The sequence below is a fragment of the Myotis yumanensis genome, unplaced genomic scaffold (assembly GCF_028538775.1).
Source record: "Myotis yumanensis isolate MYYU_CA2020_CCGP unplaced genomic scaffold, mMyoYum1.0.hap1 SCAF_14, whole genome shotgun sequence".
Taxonomy (NCBI): domain Eukaryota; kingdom Metazoa; phylum Chordata; class Mammalia; order Chiroptera; family Vespertilionidae; genus Myotis; species Myotis yumanensis.
The window spans coordinates 33,807,046-33,827,925 of NW_027223765.1; the positions used below are offsets into that span (position 1 = coordinate 33,807,046).

General features: G+C 44.2%; 1 protein-coding gene across 2 annotated transcripts in view; it reads left to right on the forward strand.

Annotated features, from left to right (window-relative positions):
* The first annotated feature begins 9,631 nt into the window (after positions 1-9,631).
* Positions 9,632-20,880, forward strand: part of RAF1 (Raf-1 proto-oncogene, serine/threonine kinase) — a 72,432-nt gene continuing 61,183 nt past the window's right edge. Inside the window, exon 1 of one of the 2 annotated variants that reach the window (XM_070433601.1) lies at positions 9,632-9,984. The gene's annotated coding sequence lies outside the window, so the exon portion shown is untranslated. The remainder of the gene's footprint in view (positions 9,985-20,880) is intronic. The other variant, XM_070433602.1, reaches the window with a different exon arrangement.

Consider the following 20,880-nt stretch of genomic DNA (forward strand, 5'->3'; position numbering starts at 1 on the left):
TGATATATTTTAAATGCTTATATTCAACAAATTAATTCTTTTAAATCATAATCCCATTATAACATAACAGAAATTAATGATGCTTTTTGAAAGATAATTAGAGGATTTATTTTAAAACTTAATTTATAGCTGTGGCTGATTGTACTTTTCTTTTTTAAAAAATATTTTAAATTGATTTTTAGAGAGAGGAAGGGAGAGGGATAGAGAAGTAGAAACATCTATGAGAGGGAAATGTTGATTGGCTGCCTCCTGCATGCCCCCTACCGGGGATCAAGCCGGCAACCTGGGCATGTGCTCTGACTGGGAATCAAACCATGAACTCCTAGTTCATGGTCCAACACTCAACCAGGCTGATTGTACTTTTCAAAGATGGCTGTGACAATATGCCCCACCCATATGAGTTTCTCTAACCTTGACAGGTCCCCATCAAGAGACCGAATCTCTTTTCCCTGCCCTTGAACCTGGGTGGGCTTGTGACTGTTTCAACCAGGAGAGTATGGCACACCTTCTGCATTGTTTGCTAGTGCTCTGAGTTGCCATGTAAGAATTCTGATGACCCTGAGGCCACCATGCTGGAAAGACCAGGAGGAGGTGCTCTGTCAGATAGTCCCAGCTAATTCTCTCTCTCTCTCTCTCTCTCTCTCTCTCTCTCTCTCACACACACACACACACACACACACCTTTCAGTCACCCCCACGGAGGTGCCAGGCATAGGAGTAAAGAAACCATCTTGGCAGTGGACCCTCCAGCCCCAGCCATTGGAATCCTTTCTCCTGAGGCCCCAGACATCCCGGGGCAAGCCGCCGCTGATAGGTCCTGTCTGCATTCCTAACCCAGACAATCTGTGAGCATCCTATATAATAAAAGACTAATATGCAAATCAACCGAATGGTGGAACAACCGGTTGCTATGATGCGCACTGACCACTGGGGGCAGAAGCTCAATGCAGGAGCTGCCCCCTGGTGGTCAGTGTGCTCCCACAGTGGGGAGAACCACTCAGACAGAAGCCAGGATCACGGCTGGTGGACATCCCTCGAGGGGTCCCAGACTGCAAGAGGGCCCAGGCCGGGCCAAGACCACCCCTCCCGCTCCTGCCCCCAGTGCATGAGTGTGGTGCACTGGGCTTCTAGTTATAAAATAGTTGATGTTTTATACCCGAGTTTGTGGTGACTTGTTACGCAACAATGGGCTATTGGAGTAATGGTCTACCACAGACAGTGGGATCTGGTGACAAGGCTCCATGTTAAAACTGTATGCTGGGTGGTTTCTCCTTTTACTGGTATTCTCGTTATTGTACCTCTGTGACCTTGTTTGGGGAGAGCTGGCAAATTTTAAGACCCTTCTGGGGCCATATAACCTTCCTGGCCTCTCTCCAGAATCAGCTCCATAATTTCTGAGCCCATTGCAAACTGAAAATGTGGGGCCCCTCGTTCACGCAGCAGGAAAAAGTGCCATCAAAAGTATTACAGCCGCCCTAACCTGTTTGGCTTAGTGGATAGAGCGTCGGCCTGCGGACTGAAAGGTCCCAGGTTCGATTCCAGTCAAGGGCATGTACCTTGGTTGCGGGCACATCCCCAGTGGGGGGTGTGCAGGAGGCAGCTGATCGCTGTTTCTCTCTCATTGATGTTTCTAACTCCCTATCCCTCTCCCTTCCTCTCTGTAAAAAAACCAATAAAATATTTTAAATAATAAAAAAAAAGTATTACAGTGTAGAACTTTTTCCTTTCTCTTGACCTGTCACAGTGTTTTGTGTTTGCTATTTAATGTTGGGTTCCCGGAGGTGCAGGGATCTTCACAGGGTGAGTGCAGACTCCACTAAGGCCCATGTGTGCCTGCTGGCTGCAGGGTCTTTCCCAGGGCTGGTGGAGGGGGTAGAGGAAGGGAGGCTGGGCAGGACTTGGCATGCAGGTTGCAGGTAGAGGGAAGTGTCAGAAAGGAAGGGGAGTAGGGAGCTGGCTAGAACCCCTGGGAGTCAGTAGGCAGGAGGCAGGACCACGTATGAGCAGAGGTTCCAAAGCCCCTATTTGCATGCTCCGTTGTCCCATCCGACTTCACTTATCAAAACACAAATTCAGAGATAAAATTATCAAGAATTTTAAGATAGAGACCACAGATCGTTAAAACCCAAGCTCTGGGCCTTCTGCGTGCAGGCAGGGGTCTGCCCTGATCCATGCTCATGAAGCCGCTCTGCTTCTCACCAACACAAGATGCTTTAGTAAGGGTCTCAGCCTCACCAAAGCCCCATGACGCATGTTACTACACCTGTTTCACAGATAGGAAAACCTTCCAGACGGGTGTATTAGCTTGTTGGCCTGACCCGAGTTACACAGCTAATAGGAAGAGTAGCTGGAAATTCAGTCTGCCCTGGCCGGTATGGCTCAGTTGATTTGGCATCATCCCGGGCACCAAGGGGTTGCTAGTTTGATCCCTGGGCCTGGGTCGTGGGCTCTATCCCTGGTGGGGTGTGTGGAGGCAGCCACTCAATGTGTTGCTCTCACATTGATGTTTCTCTCTCTCTCTCTTAAAATTAACTAAAAAGAAATTCAATGTCTGACTCCAAAATGTGTCCTTTTCTGCCAGTTGACACGATGAGAGACTAAGAAAAGACAGCGTAATAAGGTGTGGGCTGAAGTGGGAAACTCACAAACATTCAGAGAAAGGACAAACACTGTAGGTCGCAGCTGCCAGAGAAGGCTCCCCAGAGATGTGGTCCTAGAGCTGGGGTTGAAAGTCGGGAAGAGCATTTTCAGCAGAGGGGAGAGTGTGAGCTGCTTCTCCAGGTGTGCTGGGTGCTGCAAGCCTGAGAACAGAACAGGCACCTTTCCTGGGACAGGAGGCGTCAGGCCAGTGAAACAGACCAGAACCTCAGAGGCAGGCCTTCCACAGGAAAGGGATGCCCTTTACCAAATGTCATGGAGGCGGGGAGGCCTGGGCGTGGGGAAGCCTCCTGGAGGGATGTTTCCACGAGGAGAGGCATCCAGGGGCGGCTGTGGAAGGCAGACGGCTGGGGCTTAATGGAGGGATGGGTGAGAACATCGAGCCTGAGTCCACACTATTTTTAGATACATTTGGCCCAGAAGGGAAGAAAGAATGAGGGTGGCAACTGAAAGGGGGAAAGACACACTTGAAAATTCTGGTGTTTTTCTTCTCCAAGACCTGGCAGACTTGTTTATTTAGGGCAGAAAGCAGTAAGTCAGGGGAGGTGTTGGCGAGGAAGGGAATGAGGAGCAAGACTCCCTGAGCACCTGCTGCGTGCCGGGGCGGTACTTCTCTGTTTCCTTTCTTCCCAATAACCCCGGAAGGCACGTGTTCCTACTCCGACATCCCCTGAGGGAGAGGCCAGGCATCACAGCCAGGAGGGCCCAGCTGGCACTTGATCTCCTGCTGGTCTGACTTCAGAGCCCATGCCTGCTACTCCGCAGAGGAGAGAGGAGGGACGGTAGCCACCCCTTGATGCCTGTCCTCACCAAAACATGCTCCAGGAGGGTTTCCCGCCCAGGCCTCCCCGCCTCCATGACATTTGGTAAAGGGCATCCCTTTCCTGTGGAAGGCCTGCCTCTGAGGTTCTGGTCTGTTTCACTGGCCTGACGCCTCCTGTCCCAGGAAAGGTGCCTGTTCTGTTCTCAGGCTTGCAGCACCCAGCACACCTGGAGAAGCAGCTCACACTCTCCCCTCTGCTGAAAATGCTCTTCCCGACTTTCAACCCCAGCTCTAGGACCACATCTCTGGGGAGCCTCCTCTGGCAGCTGCGACCTACAGTGTTTGTTCTTCTCAGCAGCTGCTGAATAAAGAATATGGTGGAAAGGCGGCAGCTCAGGCTCCTGTTGGAAGTGGTCTTCAGGTTTAAGGTATGGTCTGGGGATGATGAGAGGAAGTCGGAGGAGGTGGAGCCATGGAGATGGTAGCAGAGACTGACTGAGGCCCTGTGTTGGCTACACCTCAGAGGCAGATGGACCCCAGCGATCACTGTCAGTGGGGCTGATGTGAGAGACACATCAATTTGTTGCCTCCTGCATGTGCCCAGACCAGGGCTGGGGATTGAACTTGCAACCCAGGTACATGCCCTTGACCAGGAATTGAACCCGTGACCCTTTGGTCTGCGGGCTGACACTCTAACCACTGAACCAAACCAGCCAGGGCTGAACTTTAAATTATTTACTTATTATTATTATTTTAAAATATATTTTATTGATTTTTTAAAAATATATTTTATTGATTTTTTTACAGAGAGGAAGGAAGAGGGATAGAGAGTCAGAAACACCGATGAGAGAGAAACATCGATCAGCTGCCTCCTGCACACCCTCCACTCGGGATGTGCCCGCAACTAGGTACATGCCCTTGACTGGAATCGAACCTGGGACCCTTCTGTCCTTAGGCCGGCACTCTATCCACTGAGCCAAACCGGTCCGGGCTATTTTATTGATTTTTTACAGAGAGGAAGGGAGAGGGACAGAGATTCAGAAACATCGATGAGAGAGAAACATCGATCAGCTGCCTCCTCACACTCCCCACTGGGGATGTGCCCACAACCAAGGTACATGCCCTTGACTGGAATCGAACCCAGGACCCCCCAGTCCGCAGGCCGACGCTCTATCCACTGAGCCAAACCGGTCAGGGCTATTTACTTATTATTATTATTAACATATTTTTATTGATTTCAGAGAGGAAGGGAGAGAGATAGGAACATCAATGAAAACTTAGCTGTTTTCCAAACATGTGCTAAGTCACACCTCCTATGCCTTTGCCCATACTGTTCCCACCTCTGACTCTGCTCTCCCTCTCTTCTCAGTCTGGAAAATTCTGACTTCTCCTTTAAAATTCAGTTTAAATGTTGCCTCTGCAGAGACCTCTGTGACCCTCCCTGGCAGAACTGGTAGCTCCCTCCCCTTTCTGGGTGCCCTCCCACAGAACTGGGATAGCTCGCCATTAGAGTACATTGGGATCACCTGGTGGGGTAACTGTTTGTTTACCTGGCGCTCTCTCCAGCACTCAGTCCAGGCCAGCCCACACTTCAAACCCGTCTGTGACTAAAATTAAACTCACCAGAGAGGCAGGATGGAATGGGAATGCCACGGGACTGGGAGTCAGACCAGATATGACTCCATCCTCTGTCCTCTTCCCACCTCCCCAGCCTCATCTCCTCCCCAGCCTTCTCTGTGCTCTGACCACACTGGCCTGCACTCCTTTCCCACTTCATGGCCCTTCAGTGCTGTTCCAACTGCTTAGAATGCTCTTACCCTGGCTCTCGCTCACGTCTCAGTGCCCAGTTTAACTACCACCTCCTAAGAGAAGTCTACAGGCATTCCCCCTTCCCCTTCTATCATGCTCTACTCCAGCGGGTCGCGACCCCCTTTGGCGGTCGAACGACCCTTTCACAGGGGTCACCTAAGACCATCCTGCATATCAGATATTTACATTACGATTCATAACAGTAGCAACATTACAGTTATGAAGTAGCAACGAAAATAATTTTATGGTTGGGTCACAACATGAGGAACTGTATTTAAAGGGCCAGAAGGTTGAGAACCACTGCTCTAGTCATCCCCTTTATTGATTTATCACAATCCTAACTCTCGTGTTGATATATTGGTTCACTTGTTTGCTACTTGTCTCCCTGCTAGACCTCGCGGGCAGGGACTTTGACTTGTTCAGTGCAGGGCCTGGCACGTATTAAGGACAACATTAATCTTCATGAGGAATAAACAAATGAACAGGTTCAGATCCCTGTTCCACCACTTCCCAGCTTTGCCCTTGGATTAATTACCCTCTCGGAAGGCTTCCTCATTTGAAGATCAGGCCTTTCAAGTTGAGATGAGTAAGGGAGATTGTGTAAAATGTCTGATTATACGAAGAGGCTCCATGAAAGGTAACTATTATTTGTGAAGTTTTTCTTTCCTTCATCTGAAAAATGCACCCCTTTGCCAGGCTTAGAGACCTGGTGTTTTTTTTCCAAAGAATTTTTTTTATTGAGGTGTAACAAATGTATAGAAAAGTGGACATACCAGTTACTGGTATATATATAGATACATATACTATACACACACCCATGTAACCACCTCCTAAATTAAGGAGTAGAACATTCCAATGCCCAGGCAGGTTTCCATAGTAGACTCCCCAATCACTCCTCCCACCGAGGATGCCTCCTGTTCTTCCCCTCCTCTGTCTGATCCGAGATCATGGCATGTCCAGTCTTCCTTCATGCCATTTCTGACTCATTCCTTTCCCTCTTTTCTCTCCTGAGACCTTTCTGAATAACCCTAGCTCTCCTGACCTCTCCTACCACCAGTGGATGAAAAAAAAGGGGTTCTATGGGAAGTAGATGGGTGGATAGTCATGGCCCAGGTATATAGCTTCTCTACTAAAAGGCGTATCTTTGCCTTAAGTAAGCCCTATCCTTTGTTTCGGTGAATCTAGGTTAACACACCTTTGAAATGCTCCCTTTCACAACCCGCCTTTTTTTTTTTAAAACATATTTTTATTGATTTCAGAGATGAAGGGAGAGATAGAAACATCATTGATGAGAGAGAATCATCGATTGGCTGCCTCCTGCATAGCCCCCACTGGGGGTCGAGCCTGCAAGCAAGGTATGTGCTCTGACCAGGAATTGAACCTGAGACCTCCTGGTTCATAGGTCAATGCTCAACTGCTGAGCCACACCAGCCGGGCTCATACCCCTCCTTCTAATATGAGTCCACCCTAATATGAGTTCAACAACCTTGTAATCCAATCTCTGCCTTGCTTTCTCCCTCCATGTGATCTTCCTTATGGTCTCTCCTTAATTTCAAAGGCAAAAAAGAAACTGCAAAACTGTTATTCTCCAGAGGATTTGAGACCTTGCTCCCTGGCATGCGCCGCCAGTTTGGCTCAAATAAACTCTTATAAACATTCTCTACAGGTTTGGACATTTCTTCAACCCACCAAATCAGAGGTTTCAAAGTGGGGACATGCAACCCAGCGGAGTGCAAGATGATTCCTGCGATTCCACTCCTGGTATATGCCTGAAAAAACTGAAAACAGGTACTCCAACAAGTACATGTACATGCGTGCTCATAGCAATCACTATGCACAATAGCAAAGAAATGGAAGCAGCCCCAATGTCCATCAACAAATGAATGGATAAACAAAGTGGCATATACTTACCTATTTAGCTATAAAAAGGAATGAAGTAATGACACGTGCAACCACATGGATGAACCTTCGAAAACATGCTAAGTGAAAGAAGCCAGACACAAAAGGTCACATACTGTATGATTCCATTTATATGAAACACCCAGAACAGATATAGCCACGGTGATAGAACACACATATTGGTGGCTGCTAGGGGCTGGGTCGGGGTGGGATAGAAGAAACTGTTTAATGGGTTTTACCTTGGAGTGATGGAAATGTTTTGGAACTAGATGGGGGTGGTGGTTGTACAACCTTGTAAATGTACTAATTGCTACTATAAAATGGTTAGTTTCATGTAATGTGAATTTTGCCTCAAAAATTTTTTTTGAAAAAAATTAAGTAGGCACTTTTTTTTTTTTTTTGGCACGCTTATTGATCAGCTGAGAGGTTTGAATGAGGCACAGGTTCCTGAAGATTTCTAAGCTGTGAAGTGCAGGACCAATACCTGGGTCAACTGAAAGGAATGGCCTCTAGGGTTAGCAGGTGTGGCTTTGCCTCCCTGCCCTAAATAGTGATGATGATAAGAGATAGCTATAGTAATTACAGCTGACACTTTTAGTGTAAATGAGCCAGGCACTATTCTAAGTGCTTTACTTCTTCAACTCACCAAAGTCTTACCATGCTATCAGGTGGGTGCTATCATGTTTTCTTTATAGATGAGGAAGCTAAGGACCTGAGGTCTAAAGGACTTTTCCAAGTCACAGTTGAAGAAGCGGCAGAGTACAAATTTGAACCTGGGCAGTTAGACTCCACAAACTGAAGTCTAAAACCCAAGGCTCTGTGCTAAGTGCTTCCTATTATTTAATCCTATGAAATAGGTGTTGCTGTTATTTTAAAGAAAAAACGACAGGCCCAAAATGTGTCACTCATATTAAAAGCCCAAGATACCAAACCTAGACTTAATACCCGATCTAATTACAGATTCAACCTCTCCCAGACACAGTTTTCTGGTCAAGCAGCGGTAAGGTAATCTGTCACACAGGCCCTTTCCATCCCCAATGGAAAGAAGAGGCAATCTGTATGGTAAAACCCTTTCCCTTCTCTTCCCCCAAAGAAAAGATGTTACTGCCCCATCCGCAATAGCTCCCTTGCCCCACCCTTCTTCCTATATAAACCTTCCATTTTGTACCCCTAGGAGCACCTTTCTAGTTGTTGGATAGGATGCTGCCTGATATCGCTCAATAAGATCTTCAAGATTACTCAATTGAATTTTTAAAAAAAAATATTTTTTTTTATTGATTTTTAGAGAGAGGGAGAGGGAGAAACATCGTTGTGAGAATGAAACATTGATAGGCTGCCTCCTGCACGCCCCCTACTGGGGATTAAGCCGGTAACCCTGGACATTTGCCCTGACTGGAAATCCAACCCGCAACCTTTTGGTGCATGGAGGACCCCCTACACTGGGCTGAATTTTGTTTTTTTTTTTTAGTGATTCCTATTAAAAATAAAAAACAAAAAACAACGCCCCTCATAGGTCCTCCACATTCAATGCCTTCATCTTTCCCCTGCACTTACTAGTATTTTCATGTTGGTCCACATACTCCAACATTATCTCATCTTGCTTCACTTTATTTTTCTTTATATTGCACATATTGCCTGAATATTATTTATAGGAAACTGGTTGCATAAACAGAGCTAACTCCACAGTATGGAAGACCTATCATCTATCTGTTAAAAAAGAATGAGCCAGCCCTACAGTTTCCTATAAATAGTGCGAGTGTATCTCTAATGCAAACAATATGGCAATAAACATCTTTGCACATACCTTTTTTGTGCACAGGTGTTCATATTGCTTTAGAATTCGTACCTAGAAGTGGCATTGGTGGGAGGAAGGGTATGTACATTAAACATGTCAATAGAGAATCAATTGCCCTCCCCAGACACATTCCGGCCAGTGTCGATGGAGGGCGGGTCCACGACGGGCTTTCATCTGCTTTGGACCACATTGGATATTACCACTTTTTAACTTCTTGCCAATCTGATGGGGGCAAAAGGAACCACCAATTTACAGATGAGGAAACTGAGTTTCAGGAAAGTTTAGGGACTTTCCCACCTAACCGGTAAGTGGTGGAGTAGCGACCTGATAACCCTAGTGCCCAACTCTGGAGGGGATGCGCCCAAGCTGGACAGCTGTCGACGCCGAGCATCCTCAGGTATTTCCCGGCCTTGCGATGCTAGCAAGTTGGCCCTCCTCCCTCTGGCCTCAGACCCCTGGGAGGCGGCCAATCGCTGGCCCTTCTCAGCTGCCAACAGCCTCTCCCAAGCGCCGGCGACGATTGGCCCTACAGCCTGCCCATCTCCGAAATGGCAAACAGCTGGACGGCGAGGCCACGCCCCTTCCCAGGGAGGCGGGGCCTACATTCAGGCCAGAGCGATAGATGCCCGAGCCGAGTTTGAAGTTGCCGGCCAGGCGGGCTCGCGCAGAAGCAGAGAGACGGTGGCGCCGCAGGTCGGGAGGAGGAGCACCGAGCGGACGGCTCGCTTGCCGGGGCCGCCCGAGAGTTTCTTCATCGCGGGCGCTGGGGCCGCCATCTTAGATGGAGGGAGTAAGACGAGAAGGAGCGTGAGACGAGAAGGGTTCCCTGCCGCTCTCCTTGGGCCCCACAGAGGGCCAGCTGCCCGGGCTTTGGGGCGTGTGCCCTGAGGCGCGCAGCACGAGTGCGACGATGCGGGGGCTGCCCGGGGCCCCGTCCCCTGGGCTGGGGACGCGCCGAATGTGACCGCCTCCCGCTCCCTCACCCGGCGCGGGGAGGAGGAGCGGGCCAGACGCTGCCGCCGGACTGACGACGGGACACGGAGGCGGCCCGGCTCCTTCAGGTAGGCGGCGGGGCCGAGGCCTGGATGCCGGGGGAGACGGGCGGCGGGGCTGAAAGGGTCGCTTCCCCGTCGGCCCGGACTGGGCGGCGCTGACGGAGTGGCCCCGCGGCTGGTGGGTGGAGGGCCCCAGCCAGGCCGCTGTCACCCCGGTGGCGCTGGCGGGCGGGGACCCCGGGGCCCGGTGTCATGGCCGGCGAGCCAAGTTCCCACATCTCCGCTCTAATTTCCTTGTGTTTCGGGAGAACGTGCCGGCGCCACCCCTGTACCCCGTGCACATTCCTCACGTTTTGGTAATGGGAAAATCCGCCCAGAGCTGCCCGGTATTGTGTTGTCACTCAGATGAGCTCATTCCTTTTCTTGGGGGGCGGGTGGCGCGGAGTGTGGGACCCGGGCTGGCATCTTCTCTCAGGGACCGTCACTCTAGTGACAGCCTTTTTAGGGAAGACGAGAGGAATCCGGGACCAGTGGAGGATATGATAGGTCACTGCCCCCCCCCCTCCCCCCCCGAAAGCATAGGGACCTCGCCTTGGGTTTCAGGACTCGCTGGGTTATTAACTCAGGGTTTGGGGTGCTTATGCTGAGCACTGGTCTCGGGATGCTTTGGAATGAAGGCCCAGGGCTGTCTTTTGTGTGGAGCGAGAGCCGCCAGGCCGTTTCGGTTCTGCAGCTGCATCACGGGCTCTGCAGCGCCAGGCGATGCCGGGGGAGAGGAGTTTGGACACCCGGGGATGTGAGGCGAGGCGAGGCGAGGCGAGGCGGCGGTGTTCATTCATTGTTCCCCTTGCGGGGCTCTGGGTGTGCCTCTGGTGTTCCTTTTCTGGTGGGAAGAGCGATAGGCTCTCCCGTGTCTCCTGGAGACGGGGCCGGGCTCCAGAGGAGCACTCAGTCTGTGTGGGGATGAATTCGGCGCACGTCCATGGAGTATTTCTGCTGGCCTGGTCCTTTGGGGGCTGAGTGGGGGGAATCTACCCTCTGTTGCCCCCCCCCCTCCACCCCCGGGCGTGAAAACAATGCGCCGTGATGGGGACGGAATGACGGACCCAGTGCCGCGGGAGTTGGGAACTGGTTTTTCCTTGGGGGAGTCGAGGCAGCGTGTCCACTGGAGGGGACTTTTGCACCGAGGTTTGGATGAGTAAGTGCTCGCCAGGTGAGGAGGGCAGAGCATGCTCAAGTGAAGGCACAGCTGGTGCGAAGCGCAGAGCCATGCTGGGGTTGGGATGAGTTTGGGGAGCAGCAAATAAATAGTCTGGGGTGCTGGAAGGAAGTGGTGAGAGATGAGGGCCTAAAGGAAGAGGTGTCTAGATTGTGAAGGCTCTTTGTTGAAGATAGTGAACTAGTTTATTACATTTGGATTATTTTAAATGTGTTGCTTGTTCTTTTTTTCTTGCTGATGACTAATTTCCCCCCTTGATGATGTTGAAGCTGATAGTAATTGAAAAGATTTACTTTGTTAAACCCAGTTAAGAATATTTTTGGTAAGTGCTTTACACAGTGAATAAACTGAACTCATATTCCTAGGGATTCTTGCAGAAGATTCTTCTAAAGCAACGATTTTCAACCGGTGTGCCATGGCACACTGGTGTGTCTCAAGACTTTTTAAAACGTGCCACACCTGCCGGGGCCGGGTAGCTCAGTTAGAACATTGTCTCCATTGGACTCAAGGTTGCTGTTCCTTCAGTCTTCCCCCTTCAGGGCACATACAGGAATCAATGCATAGATAAGTGGAACAAGTAGTCCATGTTCTCTCTCTCCCCCTCTCTCTCTCTCCCTCCCTCCCTCCCTCCCTCCCCCTAGACTCCCTCTTCTTCCCTCTCCCAGCCTCCCTTCTCTCTCTCTCTCTAAAAAAAAGCAACACTTAGATTTTTAAATAAAAAAATGGCAACAGCCATCCAACAATAGCTGTCCTGTGTGAATGAATCAAAATTATATCCTTTTCTTGTCAGAAAGGCAAAAAATATATTTTTTTGTGTGTGCCGCATAATTTTAGTAATTAGTTTGTGTGTGCTATGAGATGAAAAAGGTTGAAAATCACTCTTTTAAAGTTATAACTTGCTCACAAAAATATTGACTTTATAAATGTAGTACACTGTACTCATACTGCATTTTAAATGATTACTGTCCAGTCATATGGAAATGGGCAGGTTATGTAAAACGTCTGAAAAAGTGTAGAATGCAAGTGAGTATTTTAAGTTTAGTAAATGTGTTTTGTACAGTAAACTGTATCTTTGGATTGATTCCCTGGATTCCAATTCTGTTATAAAGTCTTTAGCTTTATGAACATGATTTCCCCAAAGCAGCTGTATTGTGATTAATGCTATGTTAAAGTGTTGTTTATTATCATATTAACAGACTTTAGCTAACAGTTTCTAAATCTTTCTTGAGTTGTGATGCTCTTGATGTTGATGGAAGGAGACTAGACTTTGGATGGAATATATAGATGATGTGTTATGAAATTTTACTCCTAAAACTTATATTATTAACTAATGTTATCCCCCACAACTTGTCTTAAAAAAAAAAAGACTCTTTTGGCTTATTTTCACTCTTATCACTTCAAGGACTAAGCTGCTTAAATTGCAACAGAAGCATTTGACCCAGTTGAACACTGGATACTTGGGAAAATAAACCCGTTATAGTTTCTGTTGTAAAAGCTTATCTTTTAGGTATGTGGTGTTTATGAGCATAAATCATAGTGGAATTGCTTAGTCTTGTTAAACTCTTGTTAGTAGTTGAAAAAAAAGTGTATGCCTTCAAAGTAAAAGACTTGAGTGAAATACATTAAAATATTTTAAGGGATTTGGTTTAGCTGAAGAAAACAGTGAGAAGCAGATTAAGCTGGTCATTTATGATGAAAAGAATCTAAAAGATGAAATGGAGAATGTTTAAAATCAAGTGTATTACAACTGCTCTGAAACTAGTTGCTTTTAGTTTAAAACATGGCACTTGTGAAATCACAAGTAGGTGGTTTTCTCTGAAGATTAAAAACTTCTTGGAAATTAAATTTCACTTTTCCAGAAGCACTAGATTACTTATTAAATGGAAAATATAATTAATATCTTCAAATTACTATTTTAAGTAGCCTTGTTAGTAGATGTATGATTCTGTTGCACTTTAATTTCAGATAAAACTTTGTTGATAACCTGCTGCCTAAAAATAGAAAAATGTTACATGAGGGAGTGCTTTTGTTTTGCATGTTAGGAACATAATAGGCCATACATAATAATCCTGGTCTTGGGAGGAGCTTGTTAGCCAAACAGCATGCCTTAATGTTGATCTGCAGAAGAGAATTTTAAATATTGCTTTTGAAAGACAGTGAACTAACGTGACAGTAGGGGGTTTATGAAACCACAAAATCATGACTTAAAAAGTTTTTTGTTTTGTTTTTAAATTGTGCAAAATCATGGAAGTCTCATTTCTTTAAAATAAATTACTGTAGTTGGAAAATTGCTCACCTTGACTAAATTAATTGGAAACTAAGGAACACTGGCCTGACTTAGGGTGGGTTTGTAATATTTAGGTTGTCTTATTTTGTGTGTGTATGTGTATACATGTATGTGTATGGATGGAAAAGGATTCCTATTAAACAGACTAGGTTCAAAATGTAATACCAGATATTTGTGCTGCTAAATTCAGTTAGTATTTCATGTGTAGGGCTAAATTAACCTTGCTTATTATCTTCATGATCATAATGGCTGGGTATTTTATTCTTGCCTTAAAGTTGTGAGTAAAAATTCCTTAATAATATATTAAAGTTTTCATCTTTAATTTTACATTGGTTGAGTCATCTTTTCCTTAATTTCTCCCAGAATACTTATGTAGCTCTCAGTGATTTTAGTAGTTAACTTCAGATGTTAGCCTTTCTTCTAAAATTACTCCTCGGATCTCATTTTAACCAAGGAAAATGTCAAGTGGGTGTTGTTTCTTTGTTACTGGTTTTGGCCCAGGCTATCTGAAGTCTCTTTGGCAAATCACTCACAAAGTGTATTAATTGCCTCACATTCCAATCAGTGTACATAGTTTTTCTTGAGAAACACTTGACACATAGTTTTATTTTTAGACCAGATTCTAAGGGATTTTATTGGGTGCGATTAACAATTCTAAAACTAGTTTAGAATTTTAAAACTTTTGTGACTAAGAGATTGTTTACCTTTTTGGTTAATGAATGAGAAGCAGCAGGCAGTGGTAATTGATGGCAATCAAAACCCAATATCTGATTGCTTATGAGGACCATGTGGACTACACCAGTGTCATTTTCTCTTTTTACTTGTTGGATTTTATTTACTGTCATTTAATAGCGAGAATTAAGTACATTGCCCTAGCCTAGCTGGTTTGGCTCAGTGGATAGAATGTCAGCCTGTGGACTGAGGGGTCCCGGGTTCGATTCCGGTCAAGGGCACATGCCTGGGTTTTGGGCTCGATCCCCGGGGGGGGGGGGGGGGGGGGGGCGGGGGGAGGGGAGGAGTGTGCAGGAGGCAGCCAATCGATGATTCTCTCTCATCATTGAGGTTGCTTTCTGTCTCTCTCCCTCTCCCTCTTCCTTCCTCTCTGAAATCAATAAAAATATATTTAAAAAGAAAGGAAAAGAAAAACTGGTGAAAAAATCTTTAAAAAAAGTTAAGTACACCTTTACTGTCTTAGTTAAGATGTGTGTTTTGTTTATTTTTTAATCAGTCTCTATGCAGTCTCCACTTTCTGTCATTGGTTATTAGGGTTCTCTCCAGCTAGTCTTCAGTTGATTATTTAGGGTGGCTTTTTCTGTATTTTTTTAAAATATTTTTTTATTGGTTTCAGAGAGGAAGGGAGAGGGAGAAACATCAACGAGGAGAGAAAATCATCAATCGGCTGCCTCCTGCAAACCCCACACTGGGGATCGAGCCCACAACTTGGGCATGTGCCCTTGACTGGAATCAAACCTGGGACCCTTCCACTGAGTCAAACCAGCTAGGGTTTTTTTTTGTATTTTTGTTGTAATTTCAGTTTGGTCCTGGGAGTGTAGCATCCACTTATCCGCCACCATTTTTATTTTCAAGAGGTGTTTTGTTTTGTTTTTTCCCTCTTTTTACACTCAATCTGTTATGGAAAGCAAAAGTTTTCTGATATTTTTTTGAAGCTACTTAATACTAGGCATCACATTTGGACAAAGTATTTACCTTTCTCCAAACATGTACATTTCTTTTTTAAAAAAATATATTTTATTGATTTTTTTACAGAGAGGAAGGGAGAGGGATAGAGAGTGAGAAACATCGATGAGAGAGAAACATCGATCAGCTGCCTCCTGCACACCCCCCACTGGGGATATGCCTGCTACTTAATACTAGGCATCACATTTGGACAAAGTATTTACCTTTCTCCAAACATGTACATTTCTTTTTTTAAAAAATATATTTTATTGATTTTTTTACAGAGAGGAAGGGAGAGGGAGAGAGAGTGAGAAACATCGATGGGAGAGAAACATCGATCAGCTGCCTCCTGCACACCCCCCACTGGGGATATGCCTGCAACCAAGGTACATGCCCTTGACCGGAATCGAAGCTGGGACCCTTCAGTCCACAGGCACTGAGCCAAACCCGTTAGAGCCCATGTACATTTCTAATGGAAGAGTCAGTCAGGCTAGTTAATGTTTAACTATGCTAATATGTCTTTAAATTTATGAGTTTTCATTCTTAAAATGGGTATTTTGGAGGCATCCTTTTCAGCCTCGGTTAACTTTTAACATCTTCCTTTACCTAGGCTTGAGGTAGATGAAATCCTGTTTTCTTTGGAAAAATGTAACTCTTCTCTTTGGCAAATCTCATTAGGAAGCTCAGAGCTTCTGGATACAGATAGATCATTCAGAAAGGAGCTCCCATTTGATTTAAGAAAATTTGTTTACAATAAAAAAAACTGGAAAGAGTTAAAATGTTCAACAGCAATAAAATAATTATGTAAACTGTGGTATAGCCACTTGAGGCACTATGCTTTTCATATTGTACCATGTGTCAGAATTTCATTCTTTTTTTAAAAAAATATGTTTTTAATTGATTTTTAGAGAGAGAGGAAAGGAGAGGGATAGAGAGATAGAAATATTGATGAGAGAGAAACATCAATTGGCTGCCTCCTGCACACCCCCTACTGGGGATCAAGCCCACAACTAGGGCATGTGCCCTGACTGGGAATCGAACTGGTGACTTCTTTGTTCATGGATCAATGCTCAACCACTGAGCCACACCATCTGGGCACAGAATTTAATTCTTTTTTATGACTAAATAATATTCCTCTGTGTATGTAATATTTTGTTTATCCATTTATTTATCTATTGATGGACTCATGTTGTTTCCACCTTTTGGCTACTGTGAATAATGCTGTTATGAACATCCTACTTAATAATCCTATCTAATAAAAGGGAAATATGCAAATTAACTGTCACTCCATCACAAAGATGGTGGCGCCCAGTCCCCTCAGCCCTGGTGAATCCCCCAGTCCTGGGTGTGTGTGTGTGTGGGGGGGGGGGGAAATGGCTGCTGAGAGTGGGCAGCATGAGTGGCCTGGCTGAATGCTTGCTTTGTTGCTGCGGCGACGAGGCAAGCATCCTGCCCAGGCCGCGGAGGGCCTCTGGGCCGCGGAGAGCCTCTGGGCAGTGGGTGCAGAGTGGCCAGGCCCCGCAGAGAGCAGAGAACCATGGGGAGTTGGGCCTAAGCCGTCAGAGCTCCCAGATTGGAGAGGGCTCCCCTGAGGGCTTCCAGATTGGAGAGGGTGCAGGTTGGGCTGAGGGACCAACCCCCTGTGCACAAATTTCGTGCACCAGGCCTCTAGTTGGGATATACGTGTCTGTTTTTAGTTTCTGTTTTCCTTTGAGTATATGCCTAGGAGTGATCATATGGTAGTTCTGTCTAACCCAGGGGTGGGCAAACTTTTTGACTCGAGGGCCACAATGGGTTCTTAAACTGGACTGGAGGGCCGGAACAAAAGCATGGATGGAGTGTTTGTGTGAACTAATATAAATTCAAAGTAAACATCATTACATAAAAGGGTATGGTCTTTTTTTTTTTTTAGTTTTATTCATTTCAAACGGGCTGGATCTGGCCCGCAGGCCGTAGTTTGCCCACAGCTGGTCTAACCCTTTGAGGAACTGCTAAACTGTTTTCACAGCAGCTGCACTATTGTACATCCCCACCAGCAATGCATAGAAGTTCCAGTTTCTCCACATCCTTGCCAACATACGTTGTTTATCTTTTTTTTTTATAATAACCGTCCTAATAGATATGAAGTGGCTCTAGGCTTTTTTCTTTCTGCTAATTATGTTTAATAGGAAAACCAGTAGCTTAGAAGTTAGACAGCTGTCTATATTTGCATCTGATGGACTTTTTTTCTTCCTTATAAATATATTTGTATATAATATTCTTTAAAGGGATAAATTAATTACAGAATTAATGACTCGTCTTTTTTGAAAAGAATAAAGGTTTTTGATAAGCTGATACATGTAGTTGTTGTAACCACCTTTCTTTATACCCTCATACCCTTTTTTTTAAAGAAGTTGTTTTAAATTTTCACTGAGGACATGTTTTTATTGATTTTAGAGAGAGTAGAAGGGAAATAGAGAGAAAAACATTGATGTGAGATAGAAACATTGATTGTCTCCCTTACACACCCCAGGGATCAACCAGCAACCTAGGTATGTGCCCTGGCCTGGAATCAAACCTGCAACCTTTTGGTGTACAGAAAGATGCTCCAACCAATTAACCCAAATGGCCAGGGCATATCCTTTTAATCTAAAATGTATTCAGTCAACTGGTGAAAGATGATTTCAGTTAACCCTGGGTGATAAGATACATTAAGTGGAAAAAGTAGGGCACTAAGTATAAGAAGATCCCATTTTTATAAATAAAAATATAAGTATATATCTGTGCATAGAAAAGACGAGATACATATGCCCACACATATTGGCAAGAGCCATCTATAGGTTATTTATTTTTGTCTTTTTCCGACTCCCCCACCCCCATAAACAGGTATTCTGTAATCAGTCAATATATCTTTTTAAAGATTAATAGATTTGGAAATATAAATTACTTCTAAAAACTTTATATGTATGTATGGTATTATAAGCATAGAGAAAATTACCAAAGAATGTTAGGCTGTTAATATAAGTTACTTAGTGGAGTTAGACAGGAGAAGAAAGGGAAAGGGTAAGGCAAAGAAGGGGTTAAAAAAAAAGACCCCTAATTTATATATCGTTTAGGTGCTATAGAAAAAAATAAAGCAGAGCCGAACCGGTTTGGCTCAGTGGATAGAGCGTCGGCCTGCGGACTCAAGGGTCCCAGGTTCGATTCCGGTCAAGGGCATGTGCCTTGGTTGCGGGCACGTCCCCAGTGGGGGGTGTGCAGGAGGCAGCTGATCGATCTCTCTCATCGATGTTTCTGGCTCTCTGTCCCTCTCCCTTCTTCTCTGTGAAAATTCAATAAAATATATTTAAAAAAAAAAAAAAAAAAATAAAGCAGAGCAAAAGTTTTATAGGGAACTGAGGATGGGGACATTATGCTATATATAGTGGGTGTTTTTGTAAAGTTGTTATATTTAAATATTTAAAATAAAAGGAATATGAAGTTGAATAAAAAATAAAAATGGCTATACTCTTCATCATTAGTTTCATTTCCGTCTACACTTTCCCCCCATTCTCATTCCCTGTAAAACATGACTGATTTGGAGATGAAAAGTAAAACTTGGGTTAAAAAGGGTTCAGACAAAGTGACTTAAAATAATGAAAAACTAATTTGTTGCAAGAGTTAAAAATGAAATTGGCTGAAGACATATTTCACTGTGGAGCTGATTAACATAATTATTTTTGAACTAGCTCATTTTTAACTTGTATTTTAAAAATACCTTTTTTTAACAGAATCTTCAAAACTTGGGCAGTCCCTGATTGTTAATTTTGAGAAGGGTAGAGTGTCCTATTTTTCTATGTGCGTTTATGCTGGCAAGTCATCTGATGAAGGTATCAGTTTGTGGTCAGAAATTGAGAAAGAGGAGTGAGGAAACTAAAAATATTGACACACACACCCCACCTTGCAGTGTATCGGAGTGTCCTTTTGGACTGGTTGGGAAACTATAGCTTAATCCAGATAGCCTTTTCCAAAGTAGACATATTGTTTCCTAGCTTGGATGAGATGACATTTGATTTTTAAGGGTGTATTCTTTTGTTTAAAGAAACACTTTTTAAAAAAATGATCCGTAAAGATAATAGCTTACCTTCATTGACTGACTACATTTAAGATTTTTTCTTAATTCCCTTAATCTTCCCAACAACCTGGTGATGTACTCATATACATTATCCTATTTTAAAGAGGAAGAAATGTTCTGCAGAGGATCTCAGGGAATATGGATACAGTTTGCAAAGAGCAAATGAATAGATAGTGCCAGTCTTAATCCCCTAAGTAACGTGAGAGCTAAATAAGGTCTTTCAAAGTTGGTCTGTACTTTGGAACCTGGAACTTAAGTTTTGGAATACAATAGCATAGTGATTAAGAGCTTTAGGTTTTGAACTCAGAAAAAGCCAGGCTGGAGGTTTAAGGTCCATCTTGAAGAGTTCCTGATTATTGTAATCAATAGAACCATCATTGATTGTATAACACATGATAATAGGTAGCATTTACTATCTCAGGTTAACACTATGTACTTCCCATATATTATTTAATCCTCACATGTTATAAAACATGCCAAGTAGAGAAGAAAGAAATGTGTCTTAAATTTAGATGTCAGTAAATAAAATACTATTTAAAAATACAGGCATTTACTGTATTCAGGCCATTTATGCCAGACATAGACTTTTAAAGCTCTTTGCTACTAGTTCCTCCTCCTCTATGCTTGTGAAGGAGAAACTCAGGGCAGCTAGATAATATTACAATAGAATTTTAACTGGAGGGCAGTGCCTAGGTTATTTGATGTGTAGGAATTCTTTTGTATTGGCTAATATTCAGAATTAGTGAGTCGTGGTTTTTAAGTTCAGGAGTCTTCTAATTTATCTAATCTGGGGAAAATTTTTTTGGAATGAGGATAAAAAGGAATGGCTTAAAAATGTATGGAGTCTTCATTGTATTTGTCTTAAATTGTATCCATTTACTGCAGATTATAAGAATTAACTTTCTGAATAAGAGATTGTCTTTTTGATACACCCTCTGTTCTATATTACTTAGTAGATAAGAAGAAAGAAAGGCCAAGTTAGAAAAAACATTAGGAATGCTAGGATAATGAATTTAAACTAAATCATTTATTATTTAGAAATGGTATAAATGTTCCTTTCCTCTACATACAGGTCTGATGCATTACTTATAAACTCTTTAAAAGTACTACAATAGTAACATCACATAATTAAATCAGTGTGTTATAGAGCTGCAATTTAATGAAGATCTGACTTTATTTGTTTCGTTTCTCTTAAATTTTCACTAAAGCTTTTTTTTGTTGTTGTTAATCCTCACCTGAGGATATTTTTCCATTGATTTTTAGAGAGAGTGGAAGGGAGAGGGAGAGATGGAGAGAAACATCAATGTGAGAGAGACACATCTATTGGTTGCCTCTCACACGTGCCTGACTAGGGCCGGGATCCAGCCTGCAACTGAGGTACGTGCCCTTGACTGGAATCAAACCCAGGACCCTTCAGTCCTTGGGCCGGCGCTCTTATCCACTGATCCAAGCCCACTAGGGCATCACTACATTTTCTTTATCTAAAAAAGAAGTAGGAATACTACCTCCTTTACCCAGTTTAACAGTCCCCTGAGGTAGTGGTGAGGAGAGTTGAATAAACTGTAAAGTTCTGTAGAATTATCAGGTCTGTTGATTGAAATAAACTTTCTGGAATCAGTCTTAACCACACAGAAGGTATTGCTGCATTCTCAGAAACTAGGTTTTAGGTAGATTGTCTTAAAATCA